The following is a 19,567-nucleotide window of genomic DNA, read 5'->3' as shown; positions in this document are numbered from 1 at the left end:
TTTGGATGCAACCTTGAAGGTACACTGTACGTGGCAGCCATCTTTGATAAGCAGATGAAGAAGATGGCTGGCCTCAGTCATAATCACATGACAGGTTTCGGGCCAAACTGCAAACCTAGTTGTGTATTGAGACATGGGAATGCTCTTGAGAATTCACCTCTGTCTCACTTTCATTGCATTCTCTATGGCACACTTCAGATGATAAAAACAATGGTCTCATTTGTTTGGGCAAATGTCATCACTGTGACAGATTTCAAATTAATTAGTGGAAAAATGAGCAAAGAAAATGGAAATTCTGATGGAATCCCATTTTCTTTGCTCATTTTTCCACTAATGAATTATATCAATTTCTGGTCAGTTTCCTTCTATTTGCGTTTATTAGAATTCAAATTTGGTGACTCAGGTTTACTGCATCAGGTTTACTGGTTACCATTCCCTTCAATACTTGTACATATTTCACCTCCTCAATTAGATGTTATGTTCCAAAGATTCCTGAATATATTCTCGTCAGGCCATTTTTAGCAATACATAGTCTCCTTGCAGTTGTACACTGCCTGGTCTTTATAAGTAAAAGGTCTAGTTAACCTTTGGGAGCAGTGATTTAAAAAATGTTTAAGATATCACATTGATGCATATGTGTAGGTCAGTTGTATAACAAAACATCCTACCATATAAGAATTTTGCAATAAAACATAAATATAAGGAGATATCACTTTTTTCCCCTCAATTAATTGTAACTATAGACAAGTTAGTCTGGAAACATTTTTATTATAACCATTGTTCACATTTTATATGTTTAATGATACTTAGCATTCATTGATTATACTAATTCATATTTTTACATTCGTCGTCTCTATCCATAACTCACATTTTAGAACTATTTTGAAGCACTAAAGCTGGATTTTTATTTCTTCTGCAAATCGTAACTTATGCCTTTCAGGTGGTGTCTAAATCTGTAGCTCTACATGGTGGTTGATACACAGACAAGATCAACTTGGTACATACACACAACACAAGGCTGGTCCTCATGCTCAACTGCTAGATATTCTATGTGTTACCTGCTGTAATGCATTTTTTGACACTTTCACAGATTTCTCTTTCTTTTGACCTATCTTATTCATCTGACATCATATCCAATGTTTCTCTGGTAAACAGGAAAATGAGAGAAAACCCTCATGTGAGGATATCCTAATATTTGTCTTTAGTTTCATCAGCATCTCACTTCTTGCTTACTTCTTGAGTTACATGGTACAGAAAACAGTGGCCACTAGAATTCCCCCCCCCCCCACCCCCCGATATCTTCTTTCTTTTACAGCTCCGTTTGAAGGAATAGTTTGAAATATCAATCGATGAATTTCTAGCAACAATGGACACAAAAAAAGATGAACAATAGAATGGAATATTGGGAATACATTCATTGGGAAAGCGAAAGTCAGGATTGTTGATGAGGCTCCAATGAGAGGAGGTTTCGGCCTCTTTTCACACACACTTGTGTTTGTGACCCAGAGTTCCTCTAATCTTCCATCGAGGAGTGATTGTTCAATAACTTTCTTCACAAAGTCTGCCTCTTTAAACTGCTATAGTCTCTGGAGACACATATGTCGGGGGTTTATATTTTTGGCCATTTTTAGCTGCTTTTTAAACTCTTTTCGCTGTGAGTCAGGCCTGTGTCGAATTTTAATGAGTCTCTTCCGCGGCTCAACGGTGGACCTGGATACTGTGACATGTTGATCTCTTTGGAAACTTGGGACAGTGTACACACCATTTCCACCACCTCTAGTAGAGCAACGACAGGAAAGGGTTGGGTTGTGCATATGTGTGCAGTATGCAAACTGCATGTAATAAGAGGCACATCAGGGGAAAAGAAAACAGTATGAGGGTCCATCATAAGATTGTAAAGTGGAAAAAAATGGAAGGGAAAGAGAGAGACTGACAGACAGACAGACAGACAGAGACAAACAGACAGACAGCTGGAGAGGCAAATACAAGCAAAGAAAAGGGATATGACATCCTTCACTCCACTTAGTTCAGGATGTAAATCATCTCCTTGATTTCTATGTTGCATGCACAATAACTGCATGGGATGGTGTTCTATTTATTCTCCCCCCCCCCCCCCCCCCATGCCAGAATGCATTAGATATGCCACTTACAAATCCATCGCAAAAAGGTCACAAACTTTGAAGAACAGGATATCTGTGACAGGATAAAATATCGAGTAAAAGTCCACTCTCCATTCCTATGAAGTATAATATCAAAAGGAGCCCAGTGAACATGAGTTGAATGCACCTTATTTCCTAAGTGTCTCATTTGCCAATCTTTTATCATAATCCCATTAGGTGTCCTCAAATGGCCGACAGTAACCGTCATGTGATGAACAAGAGATGCATAATTCAATTAGACTAAAATGAAACGATGCGAGTATTGTTTCCTCACTGTAACCCCTCCTTTAAAAATCTGCATCACATTCATTATTTATGAAAAAAAAAAGAAGAAAAGTACAGGAGAGCATTTGAACAATCCTGACTCGTGATCATGAGGAGATTAGGCACAGACATGGCCAAGCTGTACCAAGGGAACTTTGATCGGCTTTGGATACATCCTGACACTGGGCAAGTGGTTTTACAAAAGAGACAGGCCTTTGATGGGCACTTGCGAACAAAACACTTAATCGCTGCGGTAATTATTTCATGTGATGCATCTCAGCTCCTCCAGGGTAATTCTAACGGCTTGATTACTGGGTCAAAAACCACACTGACGTCTGGTTTAAACCCAATTTTTTTTTTCTTTTTTTCCACCTAAAATTGTCTTCTCCTATGTGTTTCATACAAGGATATGACTGTAATGGGTATAACATGCCATATCCTCTTCAATGAGACAAGGAAAGAATTTTGGAGGTGGTGGTGGTGGGGGGGGGGGGGGGGGGAAGATGGGCAATGGAAGTAGACAGATAAGTGAAACATGAGAATCCAGAGTGACATGAAAGGAATCCTCTGACAGGCCTTTTCTGTCGCATCGGTTTAATCAGCGACCAGTCAAAACGGTCTGCTTAAAATATAATGGCTTCGTCACCTTTCAATCAACTTTGGGCTCTACTTCATTAGCTAGGGGCAATGTAGATATCATTTGCATTGGTACAATGATATTGACAGATAATCACATCGGATAGAAGTGCCTATGGTATACATATTTGTGTGTGGGGGTGTATGTGTATATGTGTGTATGTGTGTGTGTGTGTGTGTGTGTGTGTGTGTGTGTGTGTGTGTGCATGTGTGTACACTTATAAATGACTGCACGTGAAGGCCATTGCAGGAGAATACACCTGCTATTCAACAGACCACTGAAACACAAAATAAGACTGGTTTACTTACATATAAGATAACTTCATTGATACATACCTGTACCTTAATAACAAAAATTGCTCCTTTCAACATGAAAGCTTGCCAGAGGCTTGCCTGACAAGGCAGCAAGTACTGAATTTCAAATATCAAAATGCACTTTGTGGGAGCTGGGCACCTTTGAATGTTTCCACAGATAAATGGTGCTATATAAATGCTGTTTCATCATCATCATCATCACTGGGTTGGTACAGGTGCATGGAACAGGTTGTTACTAAATCCGGTGGGGTGGATACAGGGGAAATCGACCCATTGTGGACTTTAATTTGTTTTTACCAACAAACCCAAACTGAACATATTTCTTCTTAACAACAGTCATCCCTCACTTTACTAGAAAACAGTCACCAAACAGACTCATTGCCAAGTGAACATATTCTGATTAAAGCCTCTCATTTTTTTTTTGTTTTTTGTGTGTATGTTTATATCTCAGTTCTTTGTTCGGTGACACATACATCAGGAAGGAAACTGAATATATAAAAGAAGCAGATTGTATCAGCATGGCTGAGTGTTAAAAAAAAGAAAAAAGTGATTTCAAAAGATGTGTATCTCCCTGCTACTGGCAGCATGCCCACAGGCGTGGGAAGATGTGAAGGTGGGGACGAGCCCCTTATACAAAATTGTCCCCCCCCCCCACCCCAACTCCTGCATAAAAAGTCTGCTTTCAAACTGAAAATATTTCTCCATTGCAATCACGTTCCAGAAGCGCGTTTCTAAAAAGTGTATACAGTCATGGAGTGTTTTAGATAACATGAGTCTCTCCACCAACCGCAAACTACAAATGGCACTGAATACAACAGCTGTGTCGAAAACCACATGACCCATCAATCAAACATGCAACTTCTAAGAACCCATGCCCGCAAGAGTACATTCGAGTTTTGAGAACATGCATGTACCATACACATACATGTGTAGAGACAATTTATTGTCGAGTGAAATAAATGCAGGTTAAACTAAGATTCGTCTTTTAAAACATGTTCTGAAAAGGGTAAACCATTTGGATACAAATGTACAATGAGAATTGAAACTGGATTGGAAAGGGGCATATTCAGGACTACAACTGGTTACAAGCAGTTTGAAAAAGAGTGCATTGTAGGAAAACATAAAAGTGATTCTAGTTTGCTTTCAGACACCTGTGAAAAATTACATTGACTGGCAATACATATGTTTCTTTTGACGCAGCCACGAACGAGTGCCTGCTGTCGATCTGAAAGGGCTGTTTAGGTCGAGGGTGGGTTCAGATCGCAACGTAAACCATTACCGGCTGTGCCAGGGCTTGAGGTGAGAAAAGCTCACTCTTCCTCTGTGGAAGCAAAGGTGGATATCTGGACACAGGGTCTGCGAGGGGGAAGACGGGATTACCGATCCCCCTGGAGGGGGGGAGAAACTGGATGATAGATTTCGCTTTTTGAGAGTCATTACTTTCTTGTTGCAGAGATGGAATTGATGCGAAAGGGGGAACGGGGGAAATGAGAGAAAGAAGGAGAGAGACCGAGAGAGAGATGGAGAAAGCGAACATGCTACCCTAAGGAAGACTTCTAATTCATCAGGGCACGGAGATATTATCGGTCATGAGGTTATGGCACTATTTTCGGGGGCCTGCTTTAGTTTTCTAATAATAGCATCCTGGCATATATTGAATGATGCTTTCCTTCTTTCTCCCTTCTTCTCATCTTGGTCCCTCTCCACCTAAACCTGTTTTCCCTTTTTTCCGTCTAAGATATGGACAACACTTCAGAAATCAACAGACAAAAAAAAAAAAGAAAGAAGAAGATCTGTTTGATTGGATCAACTGGAGCAAGGTTACAAGAGAGAGAGAAGTGGGGCTGGTTGCTGTTATGCTCATGCAAATTTATTTTTGGCGATGGTCAGAGGCAAAGACAACAGAAGGAAGTCACATACGAGCTTCATAATGGATTATTCAGCATATGTGAACTGGGCAATATCTGACATCACTTGTCATCACATACATGTATGCGGTCGGCATGGGCTTTGATACTTACGAGAGATACAAACCACTATGTATTCTTGCTGCTAGCAAATCAACGGTTCAAGAATAGCATCACGCCACATACCACTCATCAAACAGAGTCAAGGTCAGTGAGAATATCACTCTGCGATTGTCGTTCCTACGAACTCGACTCATTTAACGAAGCTCCAAGGTTCACAACATTTGACACAAAAACACTCACGGTATGCACACGCCAGTGTACAAAGGACATGATCATAAACAATACAGGGGAGGGGTTACCAAATCAAAAATGTGATGCCCTAGAAAAGTCCTTACACTCCGACACAATCCTGTGGTTTGTGATATCAGCACATTAATGCGCCTTCAGCATACTGGAATTGGTGAAATCTTCTGCATGTTATGAATTTAGAAAAAAAATTGTGCATTACATTTTAGGAATGATGTGGAATACATTGGGTTCCAAATGTAGCAAACAAGGAGAAAGTAACCAAAGATGCAGAACAAAAGTAATCATGACAGATCTAAGGTAGAAGTTATCATAACCAAAAGGACTAAACCTTCACATCAATCCAGCAATGGCAAGGGGTGATCCTCTAGTACTTCCCCTGCTCCTGATATATCCTGTACATATCCAACATCCCTTCACATAGGCCAACAACAGTACTCTGCTCAATACGTGATGTAAAAAATGGAAATATGAGCGCACAGAACTACATCTAATAGCAGACTCGAGTCAGCGATCACGTGTTACTAATAACTCTATAAAATGGCACAAAAGAGTGAAGACAGACTGGCCATCGTTAACCTGATGTGAGCTCCTATTTTCTTCAGGTAGTCTCACAGTTCCGCTGCAAAACCTGCTCTACCCAGCCCATCCTGCGTCCCTTCTTCCTTCAGACTTCTACCTCCACGGTAGTTTTTTTTTTTTTTTTTTTTTTTTTTTTTTTTTTTTTTTGGGGGGGGGGGGTGCAGGGGGTATTATGGATGCAGCAAGGCAGAGGCAATGTGACCATGATGATGTTGATGACGATGATGATGACGATGATGATGATGGGGGGGGGGGGGGGGAGGGAGAAAGCAAGGGAGAGGGGAAGTTGACCACACAGTTATATTCAAACTTAGCATAATCTCACAGTACTGAAAGGAGAGAAACTATCTAAAGCCAATATATGGGCTCTTTACAAATCCCTCATTGACTTAAAGATACCATAGACATTTCTGGAACAGGATGCAATCTCTTTTTTCTCCCTTCCTGAAGTTTGCACTGGTATATGACATGGCAAATGTTAGCTGTAACAAAATCGCCATGTGACAAAATGAAATCGTGGGAGACACAGCAGGATATACTTAATAGGGATTGACCAGGAACTTTGGCTACGAGATCCTGACGTGAGAACATAAATCACATCAAAGCAAAACTGGAGTCTGCTGAAGACCACATGACATTGACATGCACTTTGTTTACGTGACAATAGGGTAAATTGTGATGTGATTCTGCGAAGATTTTTAACCCGTTGAAGACGAGTCCCAAGTGTCCATGGGAAATGCGTGCTGTAGCAAAATCAGTCCGTCATTAACGGGTTAACAACATGACGTTAAATTCACACACATTTTATTCACATGTTAAAGAAAGTACAATTGTATTTGATAGATTTCTGTTCAAATTTGAACCATGATGGCCAAGAGGAGGGGGGTTGATATGTAAAGGAAGAACAGACATTTTTCCTGGTTAAAATGTCATAATGGCTGTATTACTGGTATTGAGCAATGGCCTTTTCACTTTAACACAAACCACACACACACACACACACACACACACACACACACACACACACACACACACACACACACACTCACAACTCAAACAAATGACACAAGAAAGGGTGTGGGGTTACTAGGACTATCTTTCCACACAAGAAAACTACCCTTAGGATGCAAATTTCAGGGTGAGTTGAGGCTACAAAATAGCAAATTTCCACACATACGCACAATGAAAACCACTGATAGCAAAAGTATGAGACATATCTCTGAATGGATTCAACAAATTATTTGTTGGTATGTGCAAAAGTTAGTCTTACCATCAAAATGAACACCATACTTGGACTATAATTGTAAGTTCAGCAGTTGGGAATCATGACCTAAAAGTGAAGCTTTCAGCATTACTTCCACTAATGTTCAGTTCTTCCAGGACAAAATCTTACTAACATTCAAACAAGATGAAAATGTTGGCACAAATATACTGACACAAAAGTGATGTTCATTCAAACCAAGAAATTAATGTAAATGCAAGTTGCAGGAAAAAAACAAACAAACAAAAAAGGATTTAGCCCCTCTTAAAGGCCCTATTTACCTTCGGGAACAGCGAATTCAAAATTTTTCAATATGACATTTAATGCATAATGTGTAGGTCTGTTGTACCACAAAACATTCCACCATATAAAATTTTTGCCAGAAAGCCTAAAATATAAGGAGATATCTGTATTTTTCTCAATAAACCGTAACTATGGACGGTTTAGTCTGGAAGCATTCTTATTATGACTATTGTTCACATTTGGGATATTTAACATCAATTTTACCAATTCAAATTTTTACAGTGGTTGTTTCTATCCCTAACTCACATTTTTAGAACTATTTTGAAGCACTAATGCTGGGTTTTTGTTTTATCTGCAAATGGTAAATTATGCCTTTAACTCTTATCTTGCATCCTGGGTTCACAAGACTGAGCTGCTTGGGTTTGGAAACAAAATATCAACCCAATGACTATGGCCTATACAGACATTCCCAACCAATCCCACCTTGACTCAACCCAAGCTGAACACACACACACACACACATACAAAATGGTCAAGTATACATGGAAATGAAACGCCAGCAATGCAGTGATGCAACACAGACATTTCTAAGCATCCCGGAATTCGAAAAGATATTATGAAACCAAAATGGTAGACATTTAAAGAGTCATACAGGAAAAATAAATATAAGGCATGAATCATGGTCAGATCGTTTGTGAAATTAAGGGCAGGCATGTAATTAAAAAAGTAGCGATTAGTTACAGAACTGCATTGATGAGTGATTGCGCAAAATCAATTCTGCACTAGGTAATTAAGAAAATATAACAGAGGGGATATTGTAAATAAAGAATTGATCAAAGCTGAAGGATGTCTATATTGCTCCTGTTTGTGTATATGTGTGTGTGTGGGAGGGGGGGGGGGGGATGGGGCAGAAAGGGGCGGTACAGGGAAGGAGAGAGGGGGGAGAGGGGACTTACCAGCACCATATTCCCCATAGTGCCAGCATGTGCACTGAGGAGAAATCCTCCAGGAGATTTGGTATGGACGGAATGTCCAGCTTCAACTTCTTCAGGGGATTCTTAAGGGTCACCGCCCACTTTCCAATCGGCATGGTGACTTAACTAACTCTGTTCCCAGAGCAGTTCCCAAAGAGAGAGACAGGGGTAGGAAAACCCACTTTTATGATGATTTCACAAGTCCAAGGGTATAGGGCACCAATGTCAGTTGCACGTATCTGCGGAGGGAACCATTGCTACTAGATGGGCGGAGTCTGGATGCCGGTGCACAGCGGAAAAGTGGGAGTGGTAGCGAGTCTGTGATATTTCGTCACCCTCACAACCAAAGAATGAGGTGCTCCATGGGCATACAACAGCTGTACTGGAATTGTTTGATACACTGAAAACAATATGCTTCACCCCGACACCTGCTTGCTGCATTAAAACAGGTAGAGATTCCAATCAATGCTAGATGACAATCATCTCTCTCTTATCCACATCAGGAGAAGGCTGGTGTGTGGTGGTGAGCTTTAAGCTTTCTAGAAACTAGAACCAGATCTACGGAGTCATATGGCATAGGCCCACGATATGTTGTTATTTAGTGCTAAACACAATAATCCATTTTCCAAATAAGGAACAAATACAAATGTACATGGTACATCGGGATATGTTCATTGAAATTGGAGCACAACATTCATCCAGGCTTTCCCATAGCCTCGATTGCACGCATTCAACAGAACAAGTTGAGCATGTTTATGGTTTCCGAACATAAAGTTACATCTGCCAGCTACCAGGACCCACAAGGCACACGGGCAAAGACATACAGTAGTGGCAAAACACAAGGAAAGCTATCATGGAATCCCTTCTCTAGATTGGTATTTAAGTGGCTGTTGTTGCTTTTCCAAGTCCACTCGCCAAGAATCTATCCACTGCGCTTGAGAGAAAGGTGTACGGTCATCTCCTGCAGTGTACTTTACAAGTACGACTCGCTCCTCACAGTCTGAACATGGAAAAAGTCCTCTCAAATGGCCTGATCTGTGTCCGGATCTTCAACACATTCATGTATCTCTTCAAATTCATCGAACATGCAGACAGTTTTTAAGGCGGCAGTCCGACACGAAGTTTGGGAGATTTGGAAGGAGAGGAGGAAAAAGCAGCAGAGCTCTCCTCAAAACACAGACAGCCCTCTTGTCAAATCTATCTGCACAGTGGCCGGGCGTCCTTCAACTCTCGAAAAGACTGGCCACATGCAGGCAAGCAGAGTATCTTGCAGAATTTTCACGTTGATGGCGCATCAGACTCGACGCGGTTAAAAGGCGGATCGAGGGAAGAAGGTTAAGAAAAGGCTACGGCCAAGGGAGGAATGGCACCAATTTTCGGCCCTTTCCACTGGCTTCCTCCTTCTGGCCTATTTTAGGCAGTTCCCCCTTTCGACTTTCCGCCACACCACGGTCCCTGCTCATCGCTCGCACAAATCTATACAACCCCGCACCGCTCTCTCCGCCTGCACTCTGCAAGAAGCAAAGGTGCTGACGCAGCTACGGCGAGTGCTGCACAAACACATGCAGACGGACACACCCCCTTCTCTGCACACGGCTTGAAATGTACGGACGCATCTCTTGCGCAGGTCACACACAATGCATCCTGCCATCTCTTCTTCTCATTCGGGGGAGGGGGAAGGGGGCAATTTAAGACTTATTCATCACCCTTTTAGCCAAAATCCTACACATTACAAGTGTGCAATGTTGAGAATATACAATGTACATGTACCACAAGATGGGAAGGGGAAGAAACAAAATCAACAAAACGTGACCACATAAACAGAGAGAAGACAAAAGATAAAACTAACAAAGGCCAGACACAATTACCAGCATAAAGTGCTACTATCAATTATTCAGGACTTACATGTGTATGAACAATTTCCAACACACACTCATACAATACACAAATTTTGTGAGAGATTACAAATGTGAGCCCAAGTGTTATCTTATAGGACGGTTCCAAAATGAAATCACCATTTGACCTACATTCACAATGAAATAGCAGAAGCCCACAATTTGCAAATGAATTTTGTAGTAGATTTTGATAATTTGTAAACTGTTGACTTAATATTGGAAGCATTACCACATAGAAAATTTGTTTACAACAACACAAGTTGTCAACACTCACATTATGAATGGTTTTAGATAGCATTGATTCAAGAAATGCATGTTTAACTATCAAATCGGCTCACAATTCAAGCTTTCCATAGCAGCTAGGCCAATTGTATGTCCATCGAAAACAATAGGATTATGAAACATAATGGGTTTTCAATCCTGATACAGTGTGGTCATTATTTATTAATATTGTGCACCATAACATGTCATCATCTGACCACAATAGTATTCACAAATTAATTCTATACCTCGGATTGAGAGGAATACTGTTGTTTCTTTTTTTTTAAACGGTTTGCTTGATGGTTATGCAAAATTTATTTTACTTGCTGCTGTTCACACACGCTGCACAGGAAAATTATCACGAGAGTTTTAAAAAAATTATCAGTGGCTGTAACATGACTCAGGGCATACAAGTGTGTAGACCTACTGTACCGTGGCGAGTTGCAGTATGGGATTTAAAAATTGATAAAGTCTCTGTGTGCTGTTCATATACACACAACACAAGGCAAATTTTTCACAATAACTTTTTAAAAAATCAAGCTGAACTGATTTTTGTTGATCGCCAAAGTTAACAGATTTTATGTGTGTTCACACACACAAATTAATGGTTTTGCATCACATTTTTTTCTTCTTCCAAAACTGTGAATTTCGGGTGTATGTGAATGCAGCTGTTCTAGGTAGTTAAAGTATTACAAAACCATTTCTTCACTTACAAATGGATTACCAACATTTTGTACTTCAGAAGGCTAACAAACGCACTTTATTTTCCTTTTATAGAAAATAAACATACTTCACGTGATGCATGTCACACTTTCATGCAGCTTGGGTGGCATAGGAACTGCTTTTTACCTACTTTGATTCAGCGCCAACAAGTGTGGGGATTCTTTTTTTTTTTTTTTGGGGGGGGGGGTCATTTGGGTTTTTGTTTAGTGTTTTCTTCCATGGAGCTCACTACTTTCACACCATCAGCACCCTTCTTCCTCGAAGTGACAAGAGCAATTTCCAGGAGGAAAATTAGCTTCACAGTGGTTTTGTTCTCATATATATCCCGCATAGCAACTGATTTTCTAGTTAAGGTACTCTAGGTGGGGAGGTAGCCATCATGCTGCTACCTGAGTTTTATTATGTCCTTCGTGTCAATCTATAGTCGCAGACACACTTATCTTGCCCCGGCATTCTTCTTATTTTCCAGTCTCTAGATGGGGAAGCTCTGATGGCTACTATTGAAAGGGAACTACACTTAAATATGATGACTCAGAGTCGATGAAAAACGTGATAACGTTGCACCAAAAGTGGCAAATGCTGGCTTGTAACAAGTCTGCTTAAATATGGGTATTGGTTTCTTGGTCTGTTTACAGATATCATGCATATGGGTCTACTACAATCACAGTGACAAGATAGAAAATTTTCAATTTTTATATGGATCTTGAATCAAATAAATGCATTGAAAATTTTTGTTTCTGTTCTGTTTAGCAATCTTGCCATCCTTTCATTGGTGTATTCATTGCTTTGTAAATTGTGATTTGATATTTTTGAAATATTGAAGGTTTCTTTTTAAATGTGGTTTGTATTTTTTCATACAAGATATTTTAAATAGTATAGTGATGAATGTTATATTACGATAATCAATGCCACATAAATCTGCAACACTGAATGCACCTGGCAGGGATATAGGTTAGGGTGGTCCGCGGACTACAGTTATTTAGTGAACTTGCCCAATGTCTGGCAGCCCTGTCAGGTGCATCCAGTGTTTAAGTATTTTTGTGTTATTGTAATGATTAATTTTTTTCAGCTTTGTAATTGATTTTATACTGTATGTTTTCTGCAAAATGAAATAATAATAGAAATGATTAAAAAATATGATTGCACTTATTGCACGATGACCACTCAAATTTGATTTTTAGTGCTACTTCTGATGATACTGACTGATAATCATGGTGAAAGCAAAGAAGTATGTCTTAGAACAATGCTATGATTTAAATAATAAAAATAACAATGACAAAAATACTACACTATAATAATCATAAAGATAATACATGATGATGATGGTCATATCATTGTCATAGTGATGATGATAATAATGAGGAAAAAATATTTATCCTTAAATCAATGCTACATTGCAGAAGGAAAGATTTGCTACATGAATTAAAACAAACAAAGAAGGAGAAGCAAGAATGAAAAGGAACCTCAGCCAATCTCTTATACAATTCTGGCATTCACCTGGTGCTACAATACACAACATGTTTTTGAAAGTACATTTTGAGAACTTTGCCAGAGGAAAAAAAGGAAAAGGAAAATGGGCAAAAACATCCTGCACTTGCCATGGCAGTGAACTAGTGACCTTACAACAACCTAAATTGTAAACTTGGGCAATGCACACTCTGGAATTCATGTCTTTCACACACACAAAACAGAATAACTGAAAGTGCTGAAGAAGAGAAAGCATGGAAATACCAGCACCTCATGTCTCAAAGGAAAGGGCAAGAAAATATTCTTGTAATAAAACATGGTCCAGCAGGGAGACAAAACAAAGAGTTCTTTTGATGACATCCTCAACACATCAGTCACAAAGTCAATTTGTGCTGTAATTCACAAATTGTTTTCAAATTACAAACCTAGGTAGGGCAATTTGTCGATCACTTGCAATAAAATCAACCTGATGCAAGAATTCATTAATTTGAATAGATTAGCAGTACCCGCTGACACCAGGAATAACAACCAGCACTGGCTGTCGGGTGAAAGCTCGGTACAGTAGTCTAGTGGATGTGACGCCTGTCTGGTAATCAGGAAATTGTTGCTTCGAGTCCAATCCAAGCATGTACAACTGTATGCCCATGATTTTTTATTTTTTTCATCATGGCTACTACTAAAACACGAAATAATCAGTGCTTACACTATATTGTACTTATGTCGATGTAGAGCAAGTTTGTCAATCAGTGGCATGTTAGAAATCTGTTATAAAATCATTGAGTCAGAAGAACAACATCATTTTCTACGACAAGACAATTATGCAAATCACCCTACTGCACAAAAAAATTGCAATAAAGCAACAAATATATGGAGACATCACTGATTTTCTCAATAAACTGTCATGGTGATGGTTCATTCTAGAAAAGGCTTTTAATGAAACTATTGTTCGCATTTTGTACATGTATACTTAACAGTATTCATCACGAAATATACTGATAAAAATTTTCATTTTTTTTTTTGAAATCCCTAACTCACATTATTAGAACTACTTTGAAGCACTAAAGTTGCTTTTCTTTGGGTTTTTTTTTAACTTTCTTTTTTTACTTTTTTTCTCCTTCAAATCTTAGCAAGGGGCTATAAGAATTAGTTTTAATATGGATTAAGAACCTATTGAACTTTCTGCCGCCCACAAAGATGATTCCATATGTGACCCTGCACCTCAAAACAAACAAAAAGTCGCCAGACATGAATTTTTAGTTAAGACCACATTCTGAAAGAGCAGACTTTAAGCTTTAAAATGATGCATAACTCAAATCAAATGGACTCTCCTAACCTATCTAAATATTGGAAAGAAAGCACAAACTCAGGAAAAGTGTGAACTGAGAAAAGAGGCTCTGAAGTACAGTGTCTATTCAAGCGCTTAATCCTTGCCAAACCGTGCTGGCTGTGCGATGAATGGGACAAAAAAACAGGAAATAAACCACAAGAGTAACAACAATGAAGGGATTATCAAATTACACTAAAATTAAGCATGCCTCATTAACACATTCTGTCCATAATCAATGCTAACTTTCAAAGCAGTAGCAGTATCTTTTAAAAAGTTATTAGAGTTGAAAGTAAAGAGTGTGGACAAGGTTTTTCAGAAATGAAAAAGGGATTCTAAAGACACACCTAATCACACTATTCTACCAAAAATATTGGAGATAAACTGCTAAAAAAAACAACACTTTCCTGCCCGTTTTATGATACCAAATTTCAGCATAATGTAAAAGTAGACCCGCTCTTTCAGAAAGTATGAAAAAGTCAAGTTCGGCTAGGTTGACCCATTTCACTTATTTTCAGTCCTCACGCAAAATCAGTGTGTGCGACTTTATGTTCGTTTTGAGGTGCACGGTCACATATAGAACAAAGGGCTTGAATAAAAGTTTGTTTTGCTTCTCTATCTTAAGAAAAAAGGGCAATAAATAGTAAAAGACTATGGTGTAGAGACATGGCACCAAACTACAGAAGTGTTGGTTGAAGAACTTGAAAGGTCAAAGGTCAGCCACATTTTATAATACAGGCATTAAGAGGGGTAAGGTGTAGGCCTGGAGGTCTGTTGATGTACCTGGCAGGCAGCTCCCTGAGGAGTTCTGTTCCCCGACGCACGACGTTCTCAAGCTTGTTGAACATTTCCTTCGTCAGTTCTGCCATCTTGGAAAAAAAAAAGAGGGTTGCCTGAAATCCTCAAGATATTAATCCAGGGGAGCGTGTGTTCAACTACAAAATTTTCCGGACCACACTCAAGCAGTGCGCGCGGGAAAACCACAAGATATCACGCTCACTTCCTTTAGGTGTTCTGTTGTAGCATGTGCAGAAAGCAGTGGAGGAGCACTGGCCTGGCTCAGCATGCAGTCACATCATGAACATTAAGCTGGTGGTCCAGACGATGAAACCATAGAAGCACTACCAATTCCGTCAGACTCCAAGATCGACGTCAACTACCAGAAAGCAATCTCATGTGTCATGTAGAATGACCTTTAAGCACACACAAATCTTGCAGTGAAATAGAGTGTTATGCAATGCAACTCCTCCCCAATTGAAGCCATACAGTCTCCCTGATTTTGACCCGTCTCTCTGTCATGTGGCGCACATAAACTTGCGGTAGATCGCTTGCGAAAAATCTAACCATGCACTCGAGAAGAGTCCACAACCCACCTTTGCCAGCTATCCCCAACTATGCTGGGTGCAAGGGAGCTGAGCAAACCAGCAGTTCTGAATGTCCTGGCTATAATATTTCAAGCGACACCTAAACCGGGGCGACGTAAAACCTGAACGACAGGCTTGTTGTGGCAATGAGGAAGTGAGAGTTTGCGGACCACGTTGCGAAAACAAAACTCCCGTCCACTATATACCTTTTGAGCTGGTAAGGGGGATGGAGGTTGAAATGAGATTCAATCTGTAGTAATTACGGCTGACACGTAATGGGGGTCACATTGATAATAACAAAACCAACTTTGTGGTGTGACTTATTCAACCTCCTCCTCTCCCCTCCCCCCCCCCCCCCCCCATCTTAATGGCTATTGTCACTTTATTTCCTTCCACTATGCAATACTCATGTCCTCAAACACCCACAAACTGCACAGGGCTAATTGTCTTTTTACACACTATGAATTACACATAATAAATCCACAAAGCCATCACCTTGCTGCTCATCTCATCTGCACTCAGTATTTTCGTGACCATGAAAGACAATTGGGTGGTAAAGACGAAGCACGCATGGTGTGGTGTCAACACGCCAGAGATGATGTGTGTATGGGTTTCTGGCTATGATGAATAACCCACACTGAGGAAATCACAATGTACTGTGTGCATGTACATGCACTACATGGAGCAGAGACACGATTAAAACTTTGTGCATGTGTATCCGTATTCAGGAGTCAGGAGAAATTCATCAAACCCAACACTGAACACTGTTATAAAATTTTTGTGTTTAATCTATTGGCATAGATGATTACCACTTCTTCAAGGGTTAAAAAAAATCATCAAATCAATCATTATCACCAATACAAATGCTCAAGATGACTATTTTGGAATATTTAAGAATATAGCCAAAAACCAAACAAAACAACAAATGCATTTAATAGAAGGAAGAAAGGAATCAAATCTTTGTGCAGATGTATCTGTACTCGAGGATCAAACAAATTTATCAAACCAAACATCATCACTAAATCAAAAATTTTAGGATGAATATTTTGGAATTGATCAGAATATATCAAAAACAAACATATCAAAACAAACCAACAAATACAATCCATTCAAGCAAGGAAGGAATCAAAACTTTGTGCTTGTGTATTTGTATTCATTTCTGCATAAACAGCAAGGACAACCATTTTCTACGCAACATCACATTCACACTTCCTTTGGTGAATTCCGGCGCAATATTTTATAGATGGTTGATATGTATACATATATTGCTTCCTCAAATATCTGACTCCATACTCTGATTTCCTGTCCAGGTTTCTGAAAAAAAGACTTTAATAATATCAATACCCATACAGGAAATACTGACTCTAGAATTACAATCGGATAGTGCAAGGTCCTAAAATCAACAATTTTTGTCATATGTAAGACCGTAATAAATTTTTTCTTTTTTTGAGGATAACAGAAAAGACAGAGACTAGATCAAGCAGATAATATTCCACTACAAAAGTGCGCTATTGACTTGATAACTTGCCTAATGAAGAGCTGTAAATATTCAATCATTCTATATCCATTTTGTTGTCTTTTTCGATCAAGATTTTTAACTTTCTTTCTTTTTTTCCTAATTCACATACAAGTAAGTTGTTCTTTAGGCAGGTAAGCACAGACAATTTCAGGTTAACTTTGGGGTCACTTCATGATCAGACAAATCAGTTCATGAACTTATCTTAAACATCAGGATGACTACATATTTCTTCTTTATGTGTCTTGTCCCCACTTAATTACTCATCGCACTAATTTTGTTCACAGGTATTTCTACTGCTGGTATATATCTTGTCTAAATCAGTTATTGCCAGGTCAGGCAAGCTTGCAAGTAAAACCTCTAGCTGACCGCAGTCTAACTTCAATGGTTGACTTTTTTTTTTGGACAGTGTATGTAAAAGATGACTTTAAAAAGAAGAAGAATAAAAAAAAAAAACACCAACAGAACGTATCCATAATCCCTGAAACCAACTAGAATGTACTTTGTGTAAAATGTATTTTTAATCCAAGTGTGTCTGTATTTTACGAGATTTTAAGTGTTTTTAGGACATTATCGCTAGGATGCAATACCTTAATTACCATCAATGACTCAACACTACATCGCACTTTGGAAGATGATGCTATCAAGAGCTATATCATTTCTGTCTGGCTGATTTTATGAAGTGTTTTTGCTGGCATCACTCTTCTCCCCGTTGTGTTGATTTCCCTCCGTAGAGGATGACAGCGCCTCGCAGAAGCTTAGCACACACAACGTGTGCAAGGAGCATCTCTGACTGTCAAGGAAATTATCACTGGTGATGGTCCTCGTTACATCGAGGGCAAGATAAACATTTTTGTTGGAGTTCCAGTAAATTATTTCCTCTTACTCTTATGAAGCCACTCTGTCATGGAAAGAACTTGCGAAATGCAGCGAGGAACCCTGGAATAATTTACGGAGTTTGGCATCCTTCATTTGCATACAATTCATCTAAACTGGTCTCTGGCAATGTGTGACAATTCACTTCACATTGTGTATATACTCCATCATTTAATGCACCATCAAATCAATCTCATCCTTTGAACTGAGACTCTTTCTTTGTCAGTGTTGGCTGGAAAGATGCCTCATGCATTCAAAGATGATTACCTGGGAATTTCACACAAATATCAGACATTCTTAGCAGGTAATAACTCATTCCTTATTTCTCATTCATAATGCAATGTCGTAACTTGGCTGAAATTCCAATCGCTGTCTGTTCACATCAGAAGCAGAATTAGGAAATCAATATTTGACATTTCTGATGAGGTTGCCATGGTGATGAGTCACATATTACTGTTGAAGTGGATATTTTCGCGCGAGTAATTTTTCGCACTCGGCTGGGCAAGATGGATTTCACATGTTTTTAATTTCACGGAATCAAGACATTAACTACTGGAACATATGGCATGCAAAAATATTCGCGTGATTTTATTTTTGCACTAACGTCTGGTTGCGCAAAATGCGCGAAAATTTCCACTTTTACAGTACATTCTAAATTTGCTTTCATTCTGCATCCTTACCACCAGCAATAAAGTGCATTATCATTCCTGTCATCAAAACCTCTGGTAACTAGTGCTTACTCATTCATATGAATTGTTGCCACATACATAGCACTTAACTAACACGTCACAAAATAAGCAAGGAAACAATATGACAGTGTGACACACCAGGATATTCTTCACATAACTGATCTTCATTGCACCGAATAGCGTTATACTAAGTTGGCTCACTTTGCCAATTCTTGAGTGTTAATGGCAGTCTCAAGTTCAGTTTGTATTTCAGACTATCATTTAATTGCATGCTCAGATGAACGCAGTGGGGGTGCTTTAATAATCTAGCAGACAGACAGACAGAGAGACAGACAGACAGAGAGACACAGACGCACAGACACACGCAAGTGAAAGCTGATATCAGGGCCACCAACCTCTGCATGTTAACTATTAGTTGAACAGTAAAAATATAAATTGATTTTGAGGATGAACATTATATTTTGGTGAAAAACAACTGGGAAAATACTGAGCATGCTAAATCAAATTTCAAAATGACATTTTTCATCCCAAAAATATAATTTCTCATTTCTAAATCTGAGAAAAAAAAAAACCATACTCACATATCATCATCACATGAAATTATCTCTTGGAAGCTCTGCAATTTTTCTATTTCTCTTTTTCTTTTGGTAGGAGGGAAAAGGATTGACTTCCCATACCAGCAGGGATTTTCTTTAGAGGGATGGTATAGCTTTGGTTGAGACTTGGCCTCAGGTTTCAAGCTTTTTTTGATGAAATAGTGAGAAATTTCTAATGGAATATGTAAGAGTTCATGTAATTCCAA

General features: G+C 39.1%; 1 protein-coding gene across 1 annotated transcript in view; it reads right to left on the bottom strand.

Annotated features, from left to right (window-relative positions):
* Window positions 1-19,567, bottom strand: part of LOC139730887 (putative receptor-type tyrosine-protein phosphatase mosPTP-1) — a 269,592-nt gene that overhangs the window by 50,649 nt on the left and 199,376 nt on the right. The window lies entirely within an intron of this gene.

The sequence above is a fragment of the Diadema antillarum genome, unplaced genomic scaffold (assembly GCF_040938485.1).
Source record: "Diadema antillarum isolate AM-2024a unplaced genomic scaffold, OU_Dant_1.0 seq00000341_RagTag, whole genome shotgun sequence".
NCBI classification, from domain to species: domain Eukaryota; kingdom Metazoa; phylum Echinodermata; class Echinoidea; order Diadematoida; family Diadematidae; genus Diadema; species Diadema antillarum.
Note: the sequence above shows the minus strand (reverse complement) of the source record. Positions and strands in the feature narration are given on the sequence as shown.